Source organism: Elephantulus edwardii, unplaced genomic scaffold (genome assembly GCF_000299155.1).
Source record: "Elephantulus edwardii isolate Elephantulus edwardi_28Jun2011 unplaced genomic scaffold, EleEdw1.0 scaffold00131, whole genome shotgun sequence".
In the NCBI taxonomy this organism is placed as follows: domain Eukaryota; kingdom Metazoa; phylum Chordata; class Mammalia; order Macroscelidea; family Macroscelididae; genus Elephantulus; species Elephantulus edwardii.
In genome coordinates this window covers 7637650-7652503 of record NW_006399881.1, presented here as the reverse complement: position 1 = coordinate 7652503, position 14854 = coordinate 7637650, and the positions used below count along the sequence as shown (strand labels likewise).

General features: G+C 47.3%; 1 protein-coding gene across 1 annotated transcript in view; it reads right to left on the bottom strand.

The window, feature by feature from the left end:
• Positions 1–14632, bottom strand: part of MAP3K15 (mitogen-activated protein kinase kinase kinase 15) — a 104744-nt gene extending 90112 nt beyond the window's left edge. The window contains exon 1 of the mRNA XM_006893826.1: positions 14452–14632. The gene's annotated coding sequence lies outside the window, so the exon portion shown is untranslated. The remainder of the gene's footprint in view (positions 1–14451) is intronic.
• Positions 14633–14854: the final 222 nt, after the last annotated feature.

Here is a 14854-nt window from a genome sequence, read left to right as displayed (position 1 = left end):
AACAACAACAACAACAACATACTTGGACCAGGAGGCAGTCATCAGAACAGAGCAGGGAGACACCGGATGGTTCAAAATCAAGAAAGGAGTCTGTCTGGGATGTATTTTGTCTCTATACCATTTCAATCTGTATGCAGAACAGATCATCCGAGACGCTGGGCTGTATGAGGAGCAACGTGGCATCAGGATTGGTGGAAGAATTGTCAACAATCTGTGTTATGCAGATGACACAACCCTGCTCGCTGAAACTGAGGAGGACCTGAAGCGCTTGCTACAGAAGGTCAAGGACTGCAGTCTTCAATATGGATTGAAATTCAATATCAAGAAAACAAAGATTCTCACCACTGGGCCAATTGGCAGCATTAGTATGGATGGTGTAGAGATTGAGATAGTTAACAGTTTTAATTTACTTGGCTCCACAGCCAACATTCTTGGTAACAGCAGCCAGGAGGTCAGGAGATGAAATGCATTGGGAAAATCAGCTGTGAGGGACCTCTCAAGAGTACTGAAGTGCAACGACGTCAGGCTGGAGACTAAGGTGCGCCTGATCCAGGCTCCAGTCTTTGCAATTATGTGCTATGCATCGGAGAGTTGGACAGTAAATAGCAATCTCCTGGAGACCCTGGGTCTAGTGAGCTTGGGCCTAGTTAGTAAGTTGTTGTTGTAAGGTGCCATCAAGTTGACTATGACTCAGAAAAATCTATGGACAAGAGATGTGAGCCTTGCCCTCAGTATCATAAGGACAAATACTGGGTAAGACCATTATTGTAGAAAGAGTATGAAGATCCAAGGGGGGAGAGCAGAGGGATGAGGATAGGCAGGGGGTTGTTAATCATATTGTTGTTTTGTTGTTATGTGCCATCGAGTCATTTGCGACTCATAGCGACCCTGTGTACAAGAGCCCTAAACGCCGTTCTATCCTGTGCCAACCTCACCGTCTCAAACACATTCATTACCACCACTCCACTCACAGAATCGATCCATCTCATCGAAGGTCTTCCTCTCCTTTGTCACCCCTCCACTCTCCCAAACATGATGTCCCTCTCCAAGGACTGGTCCCTCCTTGCAACATGCCCAAAGTATGTCATACGAAGCTTCAAAGTCCTTGACTTCAAGGAGCATTCTGGCTTCACCCTCTCCAGGACAAACCTGTTCGTTCTCCTAGCAGTCCATGGTATATTCAACACTCCTCTCCAGCACCACAGCTCAAAGGCATCAATTCTCTTTTTATCATCCTTATTCACTGTCCAACTCTCTGATGCATAGCACATAATTGCAAAGACTATAGCCTGGATCAGGCATACCTTAGTCTCCAGCCTGACGTCGTTGCTCTTCGGTACTCTTGAGAGATCCCTCACAGCTGACTTTCCCAATGCAATTCGTCTCTTTTTTCCTGGCTGCTGTTACCCAGAGTGTTGACAGTGGAGCCAAGTAAAGAGTGTGCCTCAATATTGCACCCTTTTCCCAAACCTATTCAATCTGTATGCTGATCAAATAATTTGTGAAACTGGACCCTCTAAAGTATGTGCCATCAAGATAGGAGAAAGACTTATCAGCAACCTGTGTTACGTAGATGACGCAACCTTGCTGGATTGCGGAAAGTGAGGACTTGAAGTACCTGCTGTAGAGGATCAAAGAAAACAGGCTTCAATACATCTCAACATCAAGGAACCAAAAATCCTTACCACTGGTCCGGCAGGCACCATCATGATAGACTGGGCCACGAGAGCTCCTTACCACGTGAAGCTCTAGGAAAGGCCAATGTGTAACAGTGACACAAAGTCATTGCTTGGAGCCAGGGATAGGAGTTAAAAGAGGACTAGATGGGAGGGGCTGTTATCGGTTCAGGAAAACCTGTACTGATAAACTTTGTGTAACAACACTCAGGTATAGGGTAAGGGTGGGTAGAGGTGGGAAAAGAAAATTCAAGTGACAGAATGCTAGTCATTTTACAGATGAGAAGTGTTCATGCCTGAAACTTTCCATAATATGGGGGGGGTGGGATCTTAAGAGAAGGAAAAGACCTGCTCATCTGAGTCTCCTAGCTTCTCTGTCCTCTGCATCCAGTCCTGCCTGGCTCCTGGGCTCCCCTCCCCGAGATCTCCACTCCTGACTGAGGGTTATTTCTACCAAGTCTCACTGATCATCTCACTTGTGCTTTGCAACCCCCACGGCCACCCTCAATCAAGCCCCAGTAACCACCAGGCATTTCTGCCAACTCCTGTCACACCCAAAGGCGGTGCAGGGCATTGAGACACAGGAATTTTCCCTGTCTGCTCCGGAGCCTTTCGGTCCTACCCCAACTGCCATTACTGGACCAGAAACCCGACAGTACCTGTGTCAAAGACTGCACTAAGAAAACATGGCTTTTAGTGTGTATTCCAAATTGGGTTTGTAAATTGACTATTGGGAACGGGAAGCCCATGTTACCCTGGAATAGATCATGCATAGCCACCAGGGTAGCAGGCCATCCCAAATACCCACGTAGCCTACAATGGGCAAAAGGCACAAGCAGCAAACCCTCAACTAATGATGTCAGGGCAAAGCTGCTTTGCTCAAAGTTGGTCCTCTCATCTGCTCAAGAGTTGACGAGAGTGCCAGACTCGATGCTGAGTCAGTGCAACAGCAGCACCAGCTCAAGGAAGGAGGCTCAGGGAGGGGCCCCACGGGCAAGCCAGGAGCAGAGGGCAGCACAGGGCCGATCATGGGCTCATCACCCCGGGCTCCTGTCAGTCAATTGACAGCTTCCGGGCCTGCTTACTCTAGACCACAGCTCCAGGGAAGAAGGGAGAGGGGGAGAGGCCTTCAGAGCACACACTCCCAACTTTCATCTCCTGCTGTACTTACTGCACGGAGCTCTCATGGTCTAGTGGGTAGAGAGTTGCACTGCCACCCCAAAGACAGGCAGTTTGAATCCACCAGTGTTCGGGGGGCGGGGGGACAGATGGCCCACCTCCTGTGTGATTTTCAGCCTATGAAAGGCTTCAAGTTCAGCATTGAGTTGGCTCTGACTCAATGGCAATGAGCTTGTATATATTGCAAATGAAATTCAAACACGTATAGAAAAGAAAATACTGCCATCAAGTCGCTTTTGACTCCTTGCGACCCTCCAAGGCAGTGTAGATGGCCCCACAGGGTTGGCTTCCAAGGCTGTCATCTTTACTGACGCAGAAAGTCACAGGTTTATCTCCCACAGAGTTGCTGTGCTTAACCACAGAGCCACCAAGGAGCCTTTGAAAGCAATACACAGGCTAGAAAATATGGACACAAAGAGAGATAAAGGGGTGCGGAGGAGAGGGAGAGAGCCCTATTCTTACCACAAAATTGAAATCCATTTCCGCTGCAGGGTCTCTAGTGAGAAATCCTCTCATCTCTTCTACTACACATATATCACCAAGTGTCACCAAGTGACACAAAGTGTCAACACTCAGAAATGAGTCACCAGAACAGACCCGCTTTCTTAATAAAATCCCAACTGCACGCTGTCTAGACCTGGCTACAATTTCCAGGGTGGTTTTGATGGGAAACCACGTTCAGAATTCCTTCTGAGGCATCCCTAACAAGCCTGCCTTCATCTCGACAGTAGAAAACCAGGGGCCATCTGTCTCCAACGATAGTCTGAGGGGAAGCTGGACAGGCAACCCCAGGAACTGCTAACAGTAGTGAGTGGAACTGCATCTGCTTCTGTTGTGGAGGCGCTTGCCAGCTGGGAGATCACCAATCACTACATCACAACTGTGTCGACCGTTGGTTCTGAGATGATGGTGACTCACAGCAGTCCTATAGGCTGTAAAGGGAGGGGGTGTCTTGTTTACAGAAGTAAACTGCTTCAACTGTCTCTCTTGGAGCTGCCTGTAGAGTTGAACCATTAGATTAACCACTGTGCAACCAGGCTTGTCGCCCTGTAGGAAAGACCTCAGCATGCAGAGATCTGAGGGAGTCTAAGATGTCTTGTATTGAGACGGGAAGACGGGGCCAGTGCCAGCCAGAAGAGTGTGCGGTGGAGCAAGGCTTCAAGGTAGAGGGGATTGTGGGTAAAAGATGAAGATCTGAACGCACCAAGACTGGCCAGCTACAAACCTGTCACTAGCAGTCTGGGTGACAGGGGATGGAGCTTACCCCGAGATGGTAGCAGGGCATGTGGGGGGGAAGAAGGCAGGTTTGGGAAACCACGTTGCAAGTAACTGACCGGATTCAGCCAAGAGGGAGAACACAGGGCTGGACTGGCTCTTTGGCTTCTGACTTGAGCTACTATATTGGTGATTTGTGGCCTAGTGGGTAAGGGGCAGAGCTGCCAACTCAAAGGAAAGTGGTTCAAATCCACCAGCTGCTCCTTGGTAAAAAGAGAGTCAATCTCCTCCCATGCACGTTACAGCTTCTGCAAACTTGATGAAGGGTCAGCTATGAGTCAGTTCTCATTCAATGGCACACAACAACAACAACAACAACAACAACAACAACAATCTTCTGCATCAGGACCTGCAAGACTAGAAAAAGTATAACTTTCACTTTGATTAACTTTGAGTCCAATGTGTTCACAGGAGATTAGAAACATGGAAGGATACATGGATGTCAGTGAGCACTGCTTTGCTACCCAAGACCCTGAGCTAATGAAGAATCCACAAACACACAGAGAGAAGCCAGACAGAACCCACAATCAGGGGCAGCAAAGAGAAATTCAGCTAGTCCTGTCAATTTCAACTCACAGAGACCCTGCAGGACAGAGTAGGCACATCCTATAGGATTTTAAGGGTGCTCTAGTGGCCTCGAAGGTAAGGAGTTGTTGTGCTGTCAACCCAAAGGCAGGCAGTTCGAATCTACCAGCTGTTCCACAGAAGAAAACTGGACCATCTTCTCCCATGTTATTTACAGCCTCTGAAAACCCACTAGAGGGTCAGCTATGAGTCGGTTCTATCTCCATTGCACATAACACGGTTTCCAATGCTATATACTCTTCACAAAGGCCTGTCACATCTTATTTATTATAGATTAGAGTATATTCCATAGTCTTCACAGACACAGATTATCACATCTAATTGCTGTGAAGCAGTTGATGGGTTTGAACGATCCGTCTAGAGTTTAAGTGTTTAAACTCTGTGACATCAGGGCTTCATTCCCTCATTCCATTTTGTCAGTTTAATTAATTTGAAGCTACCAGAAGAATGTCTATCTGTGTTTCATTGATTATGCAAAGGCATGTGACTGTATGGATCATAACAAACTGTGGCTGACTCTGAGAAGAATGGGAATCCCAGAACATTTAATTGTGCTAATGCGAAACCTATACTTGGACCAAGAGGCAGTAGTCAGAACAGAGCAGGGTAACACTGCATGGTTCAAAATTGGGAAGGGTGTACGCCAGGGATGCATCCTGTCTCCACACCTCTTCAACATGTATGCAGAGCAGATTATCCGAGAGGCTGGGCTCTATGAGGAGAATTGTGGCATCAGGATTGGTGGAAGATCTATTAACAACCTGCGTTATGCAGATGACACAACCCTGCTTGCTGAAACTGAGGAGGACCTCATGCACTTGCTGCGAAGGGTCAAGGACTGCAGCCTTCAGTATGGACTGAGGCTCAATGTCAAGAAGACAAAGATTCTCACCACTGGACCAATTGGCAGCATCAGGATGGATGACGAAGAGATTGAGATTGTTCACAGCTTCAGTTTGCTCGGCTCCACAGTCAACACTCTTGGCACCAGCAGTCAGGAAATCAAAAAACGTATCGCGATGGGAAAGTCTGCGGTTAGGGACCTCTCTAAGGTACTCAGGAGCAACAGTGTCTCTCTGGAGACTAAGGTGCACCTGACACAGGCCATGGTATTTTCAGTCGCTTGTTATGCATCAGAGAGTTGGACAATGACTAGGGAGGACAGAAGGAGAGTGGATACTTTTGAGCTGTGGTGCTGGAGAAGAGTACTGAATTGTACCATGGACTGCCAGGAAAACAGATTCATCTTGGAGAGGATTAAAACAAGCTTCTCCTTGGAGGCAAGGATTCTGGGGCTTCGTCTGACACTTTGGGCATGTTGCCAGGAGGGACGGGTCCTTGGAGAGGGACATCATGCTTGGGAGGGTGGAGGGACAGCACAGGAGGGGAAGACCCTCTATGAGATGGATTGATTCAGTGACTGGGGTAATCGGGATGGGTGTGTCAGAGGCAGTGCGGTTGGTGCAGGATAGAGCAGGGTTTAGGGCTGTTGTGCATAGGGTCGCTATGAGTCGCAAATGACTCGACGGCACATAACAACAACACCACCACCATGGGTGTTATTGCAGAGAATGAACAATCAACTATGGGTAAAGTGAAAATGTTCTCAGTTTTAAAATAATTCTCAATTGCTTTTTCATACGAAAACATACTCTATGTGTGTGTTTGTATAGACTTTAAATTGTTTACAATCGTCTTCAAAAACACAACTTCTGTTAAGAGGTATTAAGTTTCAGATGCAAGAATTACAAGGTAAATGAACAAAGACAAAACAACCCTCCGAGGGGAGCTCTGGTGGCCTAGTGGCAAGAAGCTGCACTGCAATCCCAGAGGCGCACGGTTCGAATCCACCAGATGCTCTGCCGGGGAAGGAGGGACAATCTCCTCCTGTACCAGTCAGATCTGATTTGACGATACACTCACACACAAAATAATAAAATTTTAAAAAAAAACAAACCAACCCTCCGGATTAGAAATTAAGTCCTTAGAGCGATTAATTTCCGTCCACCACCATCACTGTTATGTAGTCCTTGTGATTAATTGCATTTGAGTCCAGCTCAAAAGCAGCAGACGGCATTTCTTCCATTTCCTCTTGAGAAAAAGGCTCACCTTCTTCAGTCATGTACTTGATCGATTCTTCCTTAACGAGGAAGCCACGGTTAGTTGAATCTCACACCTCAAAGGCACACAGGAGGCCATCTTCAGGCAACGGTCAGTATCTCCTTTCCAGGGGCACTTCAGTCATCGCTGGAAGACCGTCTAATCATACGTATCCAGCAGGTTCAATCAGGTCAAGCAGCCCTGCTTCACTGGGGCAGCATCCTATAAGGATCTTGTAATTGTTCCAATCTCCCTCACACCCACAGAGTTGTATCTGACTCATTGTCAAACACTTCAAAAGCTTTTTTTTTTTTTGTGAAGTTCTGCCTTCCCACTCCTTCTCCCCTGCAGACGTGCCAAGCTTCCCCTCCCGCTGCCCTCCCTCCTCACAAGCCCAGCTGAGGGTCGGGTCTGCTTGGAATCAGGCGGTCGCCTGGGCTTCTTTTAAACCAGTGCACAACCTATTTTTTAAAATTTATTACCATTATAATTTTTTTTTTATGTTTGTACCGTCAAATCGGATCTGACTGGTACAGGAGGCGATTATTCCTCGTTCTTCAGCAGAGCATCTGGTGGATTTGAACAGCACACCTCTGGGATTGCAGTGCAGGTTCTTGCCAATAGGTCACCAGAGCTTGCCTGCACAACCTATTTTTGAGAAAGGCTGGAAGAGGATAGATGTGGAAGGAATAGGTCAGCACCAACTATGGAACAGACTACCAAGTATGAATGTGCAAGTTCAATGGCACATAATAAGTTCAAATTGAAGCTGAAGAAAATGAAAGCAAGGCCACAAGAAGAAAATACAACCTTGAATCTATCCCACCTGATTTTAAAAACCATCTGTAGACTCGAGGTGTGGAACGCTAATGACTGTAAATCAGAGGAGTCGTGGGGTGACATCAAGGACAGCTTCCATGAAGAAAACAAAAGGTCAGTGCAAAGACACGGAAAAAAAGAAGAGATCAAAACTGACGTCAGAAGAGACTCTGAAAATTGCACTAGAGTGACCATCAAGGAGCCAAAACAAAGGGAAGAGATGCCCAATTAAAGAGATGAACAGAAGATTTCAAAGGGCAGCTCAAGAAGACTAGGGCAAGTAATTACAAGAAAGTACACAGAGATAGAATTGGAGAATAAAAAGCAAAGAACTCACCTGGCATTTCTCAAGATGAAAGAACTGAAAAGCATATTCAAGCCTGTAGTTACATTACTGAAAAATGCTATGAGTAAAATCTTGAAAGACTAATTGAAGCAGCAAAAGATGGAGAGAATACAGAGTCACTCTACCCAAAAAAAAAAAAGAAAAGAAAAGAAAAGAAAAGAAAAAAGGCTGGACATGGAGCCATTTTAGAAAGTAGCACATGATCAAAAGCCAATGGTAATGAAGACGTTCGAGCTAAACTGAAGGCATGGGGGTAAAAAATAAGGCTCATCATTATCCTGTCTTTTCACCCAGATCCTTCCCATTTGCTTCCCGCTGCCTCCACCTATCAAACCGTAAAGCCCTGTGGTTCCACTCCTGCCTGCCCTCCCCCCTCTGTTCCCCTCCCCCCCTTGAGTTCCTGTCATGTTTTACTAGTTATCCTTCTATTTTTACAAGAATGGTCTAATGTAGTACTTGTGCTTAGGGGGCTGCGTTAGATCAACATAATACTCTCCAGCTTCTCCAAAGTTACACAGTATTTTCCAAAATCGTTGCTCTGAGTGCTGCACAGTATTTCCTTGTGTGAATGTACCACAATCGCTCAATCCATTGGTGAATTTTATAAAATAGAATGCATGAGAATGATTGTATGTGAATAAGGAATTGTGTGAAACCCAATGTATATAAACTTAGTAAGCAAATCTATTCTTTGTTTTCTTGACCTTGAGCCTCAATCCATATTGAAGGCTGCAGTCCTTGACCCTCTGCAGCAAGCGCTTCAGGTCCTCCTCAGTTTCAGCAAGCAGGGTTGTGTCATCTGCATAACACAGATTGCTAATACATCGTCCACCAATCCTGATGCCACATTTCTCCTCATAGAGCCCAGTCTCCCGGATGATCTGTACATAGGGTTTTCAGAGGCTTGCTATTTTAGAAGTGGATGGCAAATCCTTCTTCCTAGTGTGTGTCAATCTGTGTGTTCAGATCTTTTATAGAAAAAGTGGAAATATATCCCTTATTGTGGAATTAACCATTACTTTCAGTGTTGTCCCTGCCCTTGGCTCAAGTGTCTTAACCCACTTATTTCTTTGCTCCACCATCCATCAAGATACTCCTCCACTTCTACCCACTCCCTTCATCACCTATCTCCCATTGTCAAGACCTTAAACTGATAGCTTATATCCCTTGGAGGCAAGGATTCTGAGACTTCGTCTGAACATACTTTGGACATGTTGTAAGGAGAGACCGGTCCTTGGAGAAAGACATCATGCTTGGGAGGGTGGAGGGCAGGCGCAGGAGGGGAAGGCCCTCTGGGAGATGGATTGATTCGGTGACTGGGGCAATCAGGATGAGTGTGCAGAAGACAGTGCGATTGGCACAGGACAGGACAAAGTTTAGAGCTGTTGTACATAGGGTCGATATAAGTCGCAAGCGACTCAACGGCAAATCACAACAAAGCAAACCTATTAACAAAGAATGTAAAACAGAATGTATAAAGGAAAAACTGTATAAAACATAATGCAAAGCAATTATTATGTGAAAACCAATAAAAATACTTAAAAATAAGGCTCTAGGAATCAATGCGATATTAATTAATAGGCTTCAACTTTTTTCCTCTTAGACACCTTAGTCACTATACTGACATCCTTGCTCTTTGGCACTTTAAAGAGGTCCTTGTCAGAAGATTTGCCCAATGCAGTCTTATTATTAGGTGTCTTCTTTAGTGTGAGTTAATGCCGATGAAAACTCATTGGAGGGGCAGCTATGAATCTCAACAGCACCCAACAACAATTCTCTAATAAATCAGTATCTTACCTTCTGCAAAAAACAAAACAAAACAAAACACCCAAACCAAACCCCACCTACAGATCTGCACCTTGGCCCAGCAGTGACATGCACCATTTCTCCTGACATTTCTTCACTGGCCAGGGCTAGCCTCACATCCTACCTAGACACAAAGGGAAATGTGCTCAGGAGCATGGTGGCCAGCCAACCTGCTATTTCTGCCCCACTCTTAAGAGTTATATAAAGAGATCATAAAGCCAACCCATCAAGCTGGAGCTGGAGACATCCGGCTTCGATTTTCTATGAACAACAGGGGAGTTTAAAGATTATTGCAGGCGGTAGTGTTTCACCTCCAACTTATGGACAACTCGTGCCTGCCCCTGCATGACTTATAAACTTATCCTCACATTGCAAAGACTGAACAGAATCCCAGTTACAACAAATTTTTCACCCAGACCACCTTGCGTGGCATTTCAATTATGAAAAAGGCCTTGAGCCTCTTCTCACACCAAATCCACTTCTACCAAACAGATTTCAACTCACAAAGACCCACAGAGGACAGGAGAAACGCAACATGGCATTTTCAAGGCCTAAATCTTGACAGAAGCAGACTCCTAAATCTTTGCACCTGCGAGAGTGGATAGGCTCAAACTCCTTTGGTTAGTTAGCTCTCAAGCACTTTAGCTGCCTTGACATTAGGGCTGGCTCTTGCACTACAAGAAGGCTAAGTAAGAACTAGATGCATTTGAAAACTCAAAGGCTTATTTAAAGACATAACCATGGACTGCTTGTAAACAGAGCTGAAATATTAAAGGCAGGGTTGCAGGCAAGGACAGTAGCATTTCAATGAAGTGGCCAAGAAGCAGTTAAAACAGAGCAGGCCCAGAAGATAATTCTGTGCCTTGGGGTGCTTCCTCCAAGGGCTTGATCAAAGGGCCAGGAGCTGTCCTCATTTGCACTGCTACTACCTAACTCAAGCCACTGGAGAATTAGCATCTGGGTGGAGGCTGGAACTTAGGTTGGTCCTTCACTAATCACTGAGCTGAGTAGGAAGTGAACCTACCTGGACAACCCGTTGTGCCCTCACCTACCACACTGCATCAGCACAGAGTAGGGTTTCCATGGTGAGTATGTTTGGAAAAGCATTAGCCAGAGTGACAAAGGTTTCCTCCCTGCTCGGCAGGGCACCTTTCCTCAGGTCCTGAGCACTGAGAAGGACTAGGAGGGTGAGATCACCAGCGGGAGGAAATAAGTAGATGGGGCTATTCTCGGCAGATACAATTCAAACTTGCAATAATTCAGCCAGGGTCAAGACTATGGTTTCTGTAAGGAGAGATGGACAACTGAAAAGAGAAACACATGTTCAGCACAGGAAAGTAGAGGAAACAGATATCTGCACCACCACCCAGAATATATAACCTGCATCTAAAGGACATTATGAGATGCAAAAGTCAGTCACAAAGGAGACCCCTGGTAGACAAAGCTAAGGAAAGGTTTACACACAGGATTGATTTCAGATGGCTACCAGGGATGGGAAGGGAGGGAGGTATAATAATTCATTAAGAGGTAAGTTGGATAAAGGAAAGGCAATATACAATATATTGATAAGACAGTGTAATTCGTTACATTCATTTATTGCAATTGATGTTATAAAAACGTGTATGATTCCTTTATTGCAACTGATGTTATAAAAACGTGTATAATTGAATTTTAAAAAATCAGTATTATTTGTTAACTTTCCTTCAAATAAAAGACAAAATTTTAATTTAAATTGGAAATAGGAAAAAAATAAAAGGAGTCTTTATGAATAAAAGAAGGGGAGACATGTTTTAATTTTCAAATACAAGAAGTGATCAGGTAAATGGCCTTCCCTGAATTTGACAGTTCTGAATTCAAGGCTCTTTAGAGAGACCAACAGTGGATGCGAAAATTCAACACACCTAAGTGCCTGTTGTTTGAAATTCAGTTAATGCCAGTTTGTGACTCTCCAGCCACTCACCAGATAAGCCACCAACTCAACCCTAGTCTTAGACCCAAGTAAGACCACACGACAGTACAGGAAAGGGATTATCATACACAGGCCCAGCCTTTACTTGCTATGAGAACAGAGTGAAGAAAGGCTTCAAGCTCCAAGGTACCATCTTCCCTGAGAGCTCATGCAGGACTGCACAGCTAGATGACGGACACAATCCAAATGACCATCGACAGAGTGAGGAGAAACAAAAGGGTGGTTCCTACAAAAAACACGACCCCTCAGACCCAAAAGGAGATGAACCTGGAAAACACGAGGCTGAGTGGAACTAAGTCAGATGTGAAAGGACAAATACTGCCCGATCCCACTCACACGAAAAATCTAGAATAAGTAAATGCACAGAAAAGCAAAGCTCAGGAGAGGTTATCAAGGGTGGGAAGGAGGAGGAAAGAGCTTGGAGGGCACTGAGATTGTTACAGGTGACGGGGCTGCACAATATGAGGAGCATAAATGAACGTCACGGAATTGAACAGGTGCAAGACGTTGAGATGGCAAATGCCACACGAGTGTGTGAGTGTGTGTGTGTGTGTGTGTGTGTGTGCGCGCGCGCGCGCGGGCAGATCAAACAAACTCATTGCCAGTGAGTCTGAACCAACTCCTAGCTAACCCTCCACTGGGTTTCTCAGGCCATAAATCTCAAGGAAGGACACTTACTCCATCTTACTCCCTCCCAGCCATCTTACTCCCCTCCTGGGAGAGTGGACTTGGAAGAGAGGCGGGACTTTTCCGTTTTCAGGGTAACTCCCTACAGAGTAGGCTGCCAGAGCTCCCTGGGTCCCCACAACCAAATCAGAACCGCTGTCCTGTCCACAGTGACTCTAAGGGGTACAGAAGACCTGCCTCATAGAGGTTCTACGGCTGTCAATCTTTACAAAGCAGATCGCGGGTGAGTTTGAACGGCTATCCACAGCCCAAGGCGCTGGCAGGGCATGCACAGGCTAGAGCATGCGTGAGTGCATGCATGCATCCTATGTGCTTGTAGTTAAACATATGTAACAGTAACAACCCCTCCTCCCAATTCAGGATACTTCAATAATCAACACTGTGCCATTTACTCTTAACAGTACTGTCCAATGTGAATTTCTAAGGTGAAGGAAATCGTCTGGAACTGCGCGGTCCCCACACAGGAGCCACCTGGGACCACTGAGCACCCCAAGGCACCTCTGACCTCACTCCAAGATTAACAGCTGAGTGCCTTTTTTAACCATTTGCACCAGCTACGAAGACCAGGCCAATGTTAATCAAAGCAGTAAGGAAAGGTGATGCGCCTGCGGAGGAGCCATGGGACTGAATGCCCTCCGTTTCTATGTGCCATTCGCAGTCACCCAGCTCCAAGTCCTCAGTGACAATGCCCTGCACATCTGTGGCCCGTCCCCATCACGAAGCCCTAGGCTTCGGACACCAACTGTGCTGCAGCCAAAAGGAGAAAACTAAGTGGTTCCAGGTGAGGACAGCCCAAGACCAACTTTCAAAAAAAGGGACCATCAGAGATTAGAAAAGTTGAAAGACCTTAAAAAAAAGTTGTTTCGTTAAGGTCATAAGCCTATAAAGCCCCATAGGGTCCCTATGATTCTCAATTGACTTTCCAAGGCGGCTAAATGGCTAATAAGGGCAGCAGCTGCCATTTATTTAAACAAGGCTGCCCGTCCCCTCCCCTCCCCTCCCCTCCCCTCCAGGTGCGGTTTAGCGGCAGAGAAGCAGCGCGCGCCAGGCCCCCCGCCCGCAGTAGGGAGCACCACGTGCGGGCGCGAGCTTCTCGCGGGCTTTGATGGTTGCAGCGAGGATTGCGGGCTCAGCCGCTTTGCACCAGCAGATCAACAGAGGCACCAAACTCCCAGGAACTGATAGTCTTACGTGCAAGCTCGTCAGTGTCCCCCGCACAGATACCAAAAGGACAACCGGTAACAATAGTGAGGCCACAGTTCGGCCCACGTGCCCAGTAAAAGTACGGATTCTGCCTAGATTCGGTCTCTTTGCAATCTGTGGTCAATATACACCAACTCGACAGTCCGTCCCGACACACGGTTAAGCAACATTAAGTTGTTCGGGTCTTACAACTACGCTTTTCTCAATTCTACCACCATTAGTAAGAATCTCAAGATTTCTTAAGCAAAAACTCCCCCAAACCTTCTTCCAAGAGGAGATTCTTTAAGGCACTCTCCTCAATGTCTCCCCTTCAGCAACAGTTGAGACTGTTGAACTCCCCAAACTCCCCCATTCTCAGATAAAACACAGCCATGGCCCAGTATGTGGCACCTGTGGAAATGACCACGGTACCTCCACTCCAAAACCAGACACACCGCTCAGCGAAGACACGGATTCCCGCCCTTGGCTGCACCACAGAATCATGCAGGCTCGGGGTTTCTGAGTTCTGGGTGCAGCCTAAACCCCAGAATTCGGACCCCCGCGGCGCCCCTGGGTACTCTGAAGCTGGGTACTCTGGGTGACACTGAGAACCACTGCTCAGATTAGCTGGGGGTCTGGGGGGGCTCAAGTCCACCGTTAGCAATGTAAGTTGTGGGGCAAAGGAGACTGGGTAATAAAGGGACTGTAAGACAGGGTCACCATGCAATCGCTGCCCTTCCCAAAGCTCTGCATGTCTGCTTTAAGTTAAGGGCAGGCGGAAAGAGAAGTGCACGAAGCATGCTGGGGGGGGGGGGGGGCGTCCTCACCTGCGTCGTAGAAAGCGTCCAGGACGGCCGTCTCCCCGAAGTCCAGCTCCCCGAAGGACACGGAGGCCAGCAGGGCGCCTTCGGCCTCGCATGCCCGGAGCAGGCACTGCTGCGCCCCAGCCTCGGGCCCGCCCGCCGGGCTGTCGTTGCGCACATACACGAGCCGCAGTGCCCGCCGCGGTCCGCCCGCGTCCTCGCCAGCCGCGCCTGCTTCGACCGGAGCCGCTGCGCCCTCGGGCCCAGGCGCGGGGCACTGCGGGGCTTCGGGTGGCGACCCCGCCGGACCGAGCCCGCCGCTCTCCATGTGCGTCCGTCCGGAGCGCGCCTCCCTCGGAGCTCTTTGCTGGCGAGCCTGCACCTGACCTGGGCGTAAGTGCAAAGATGAGCGCCACGCACCCTCGCT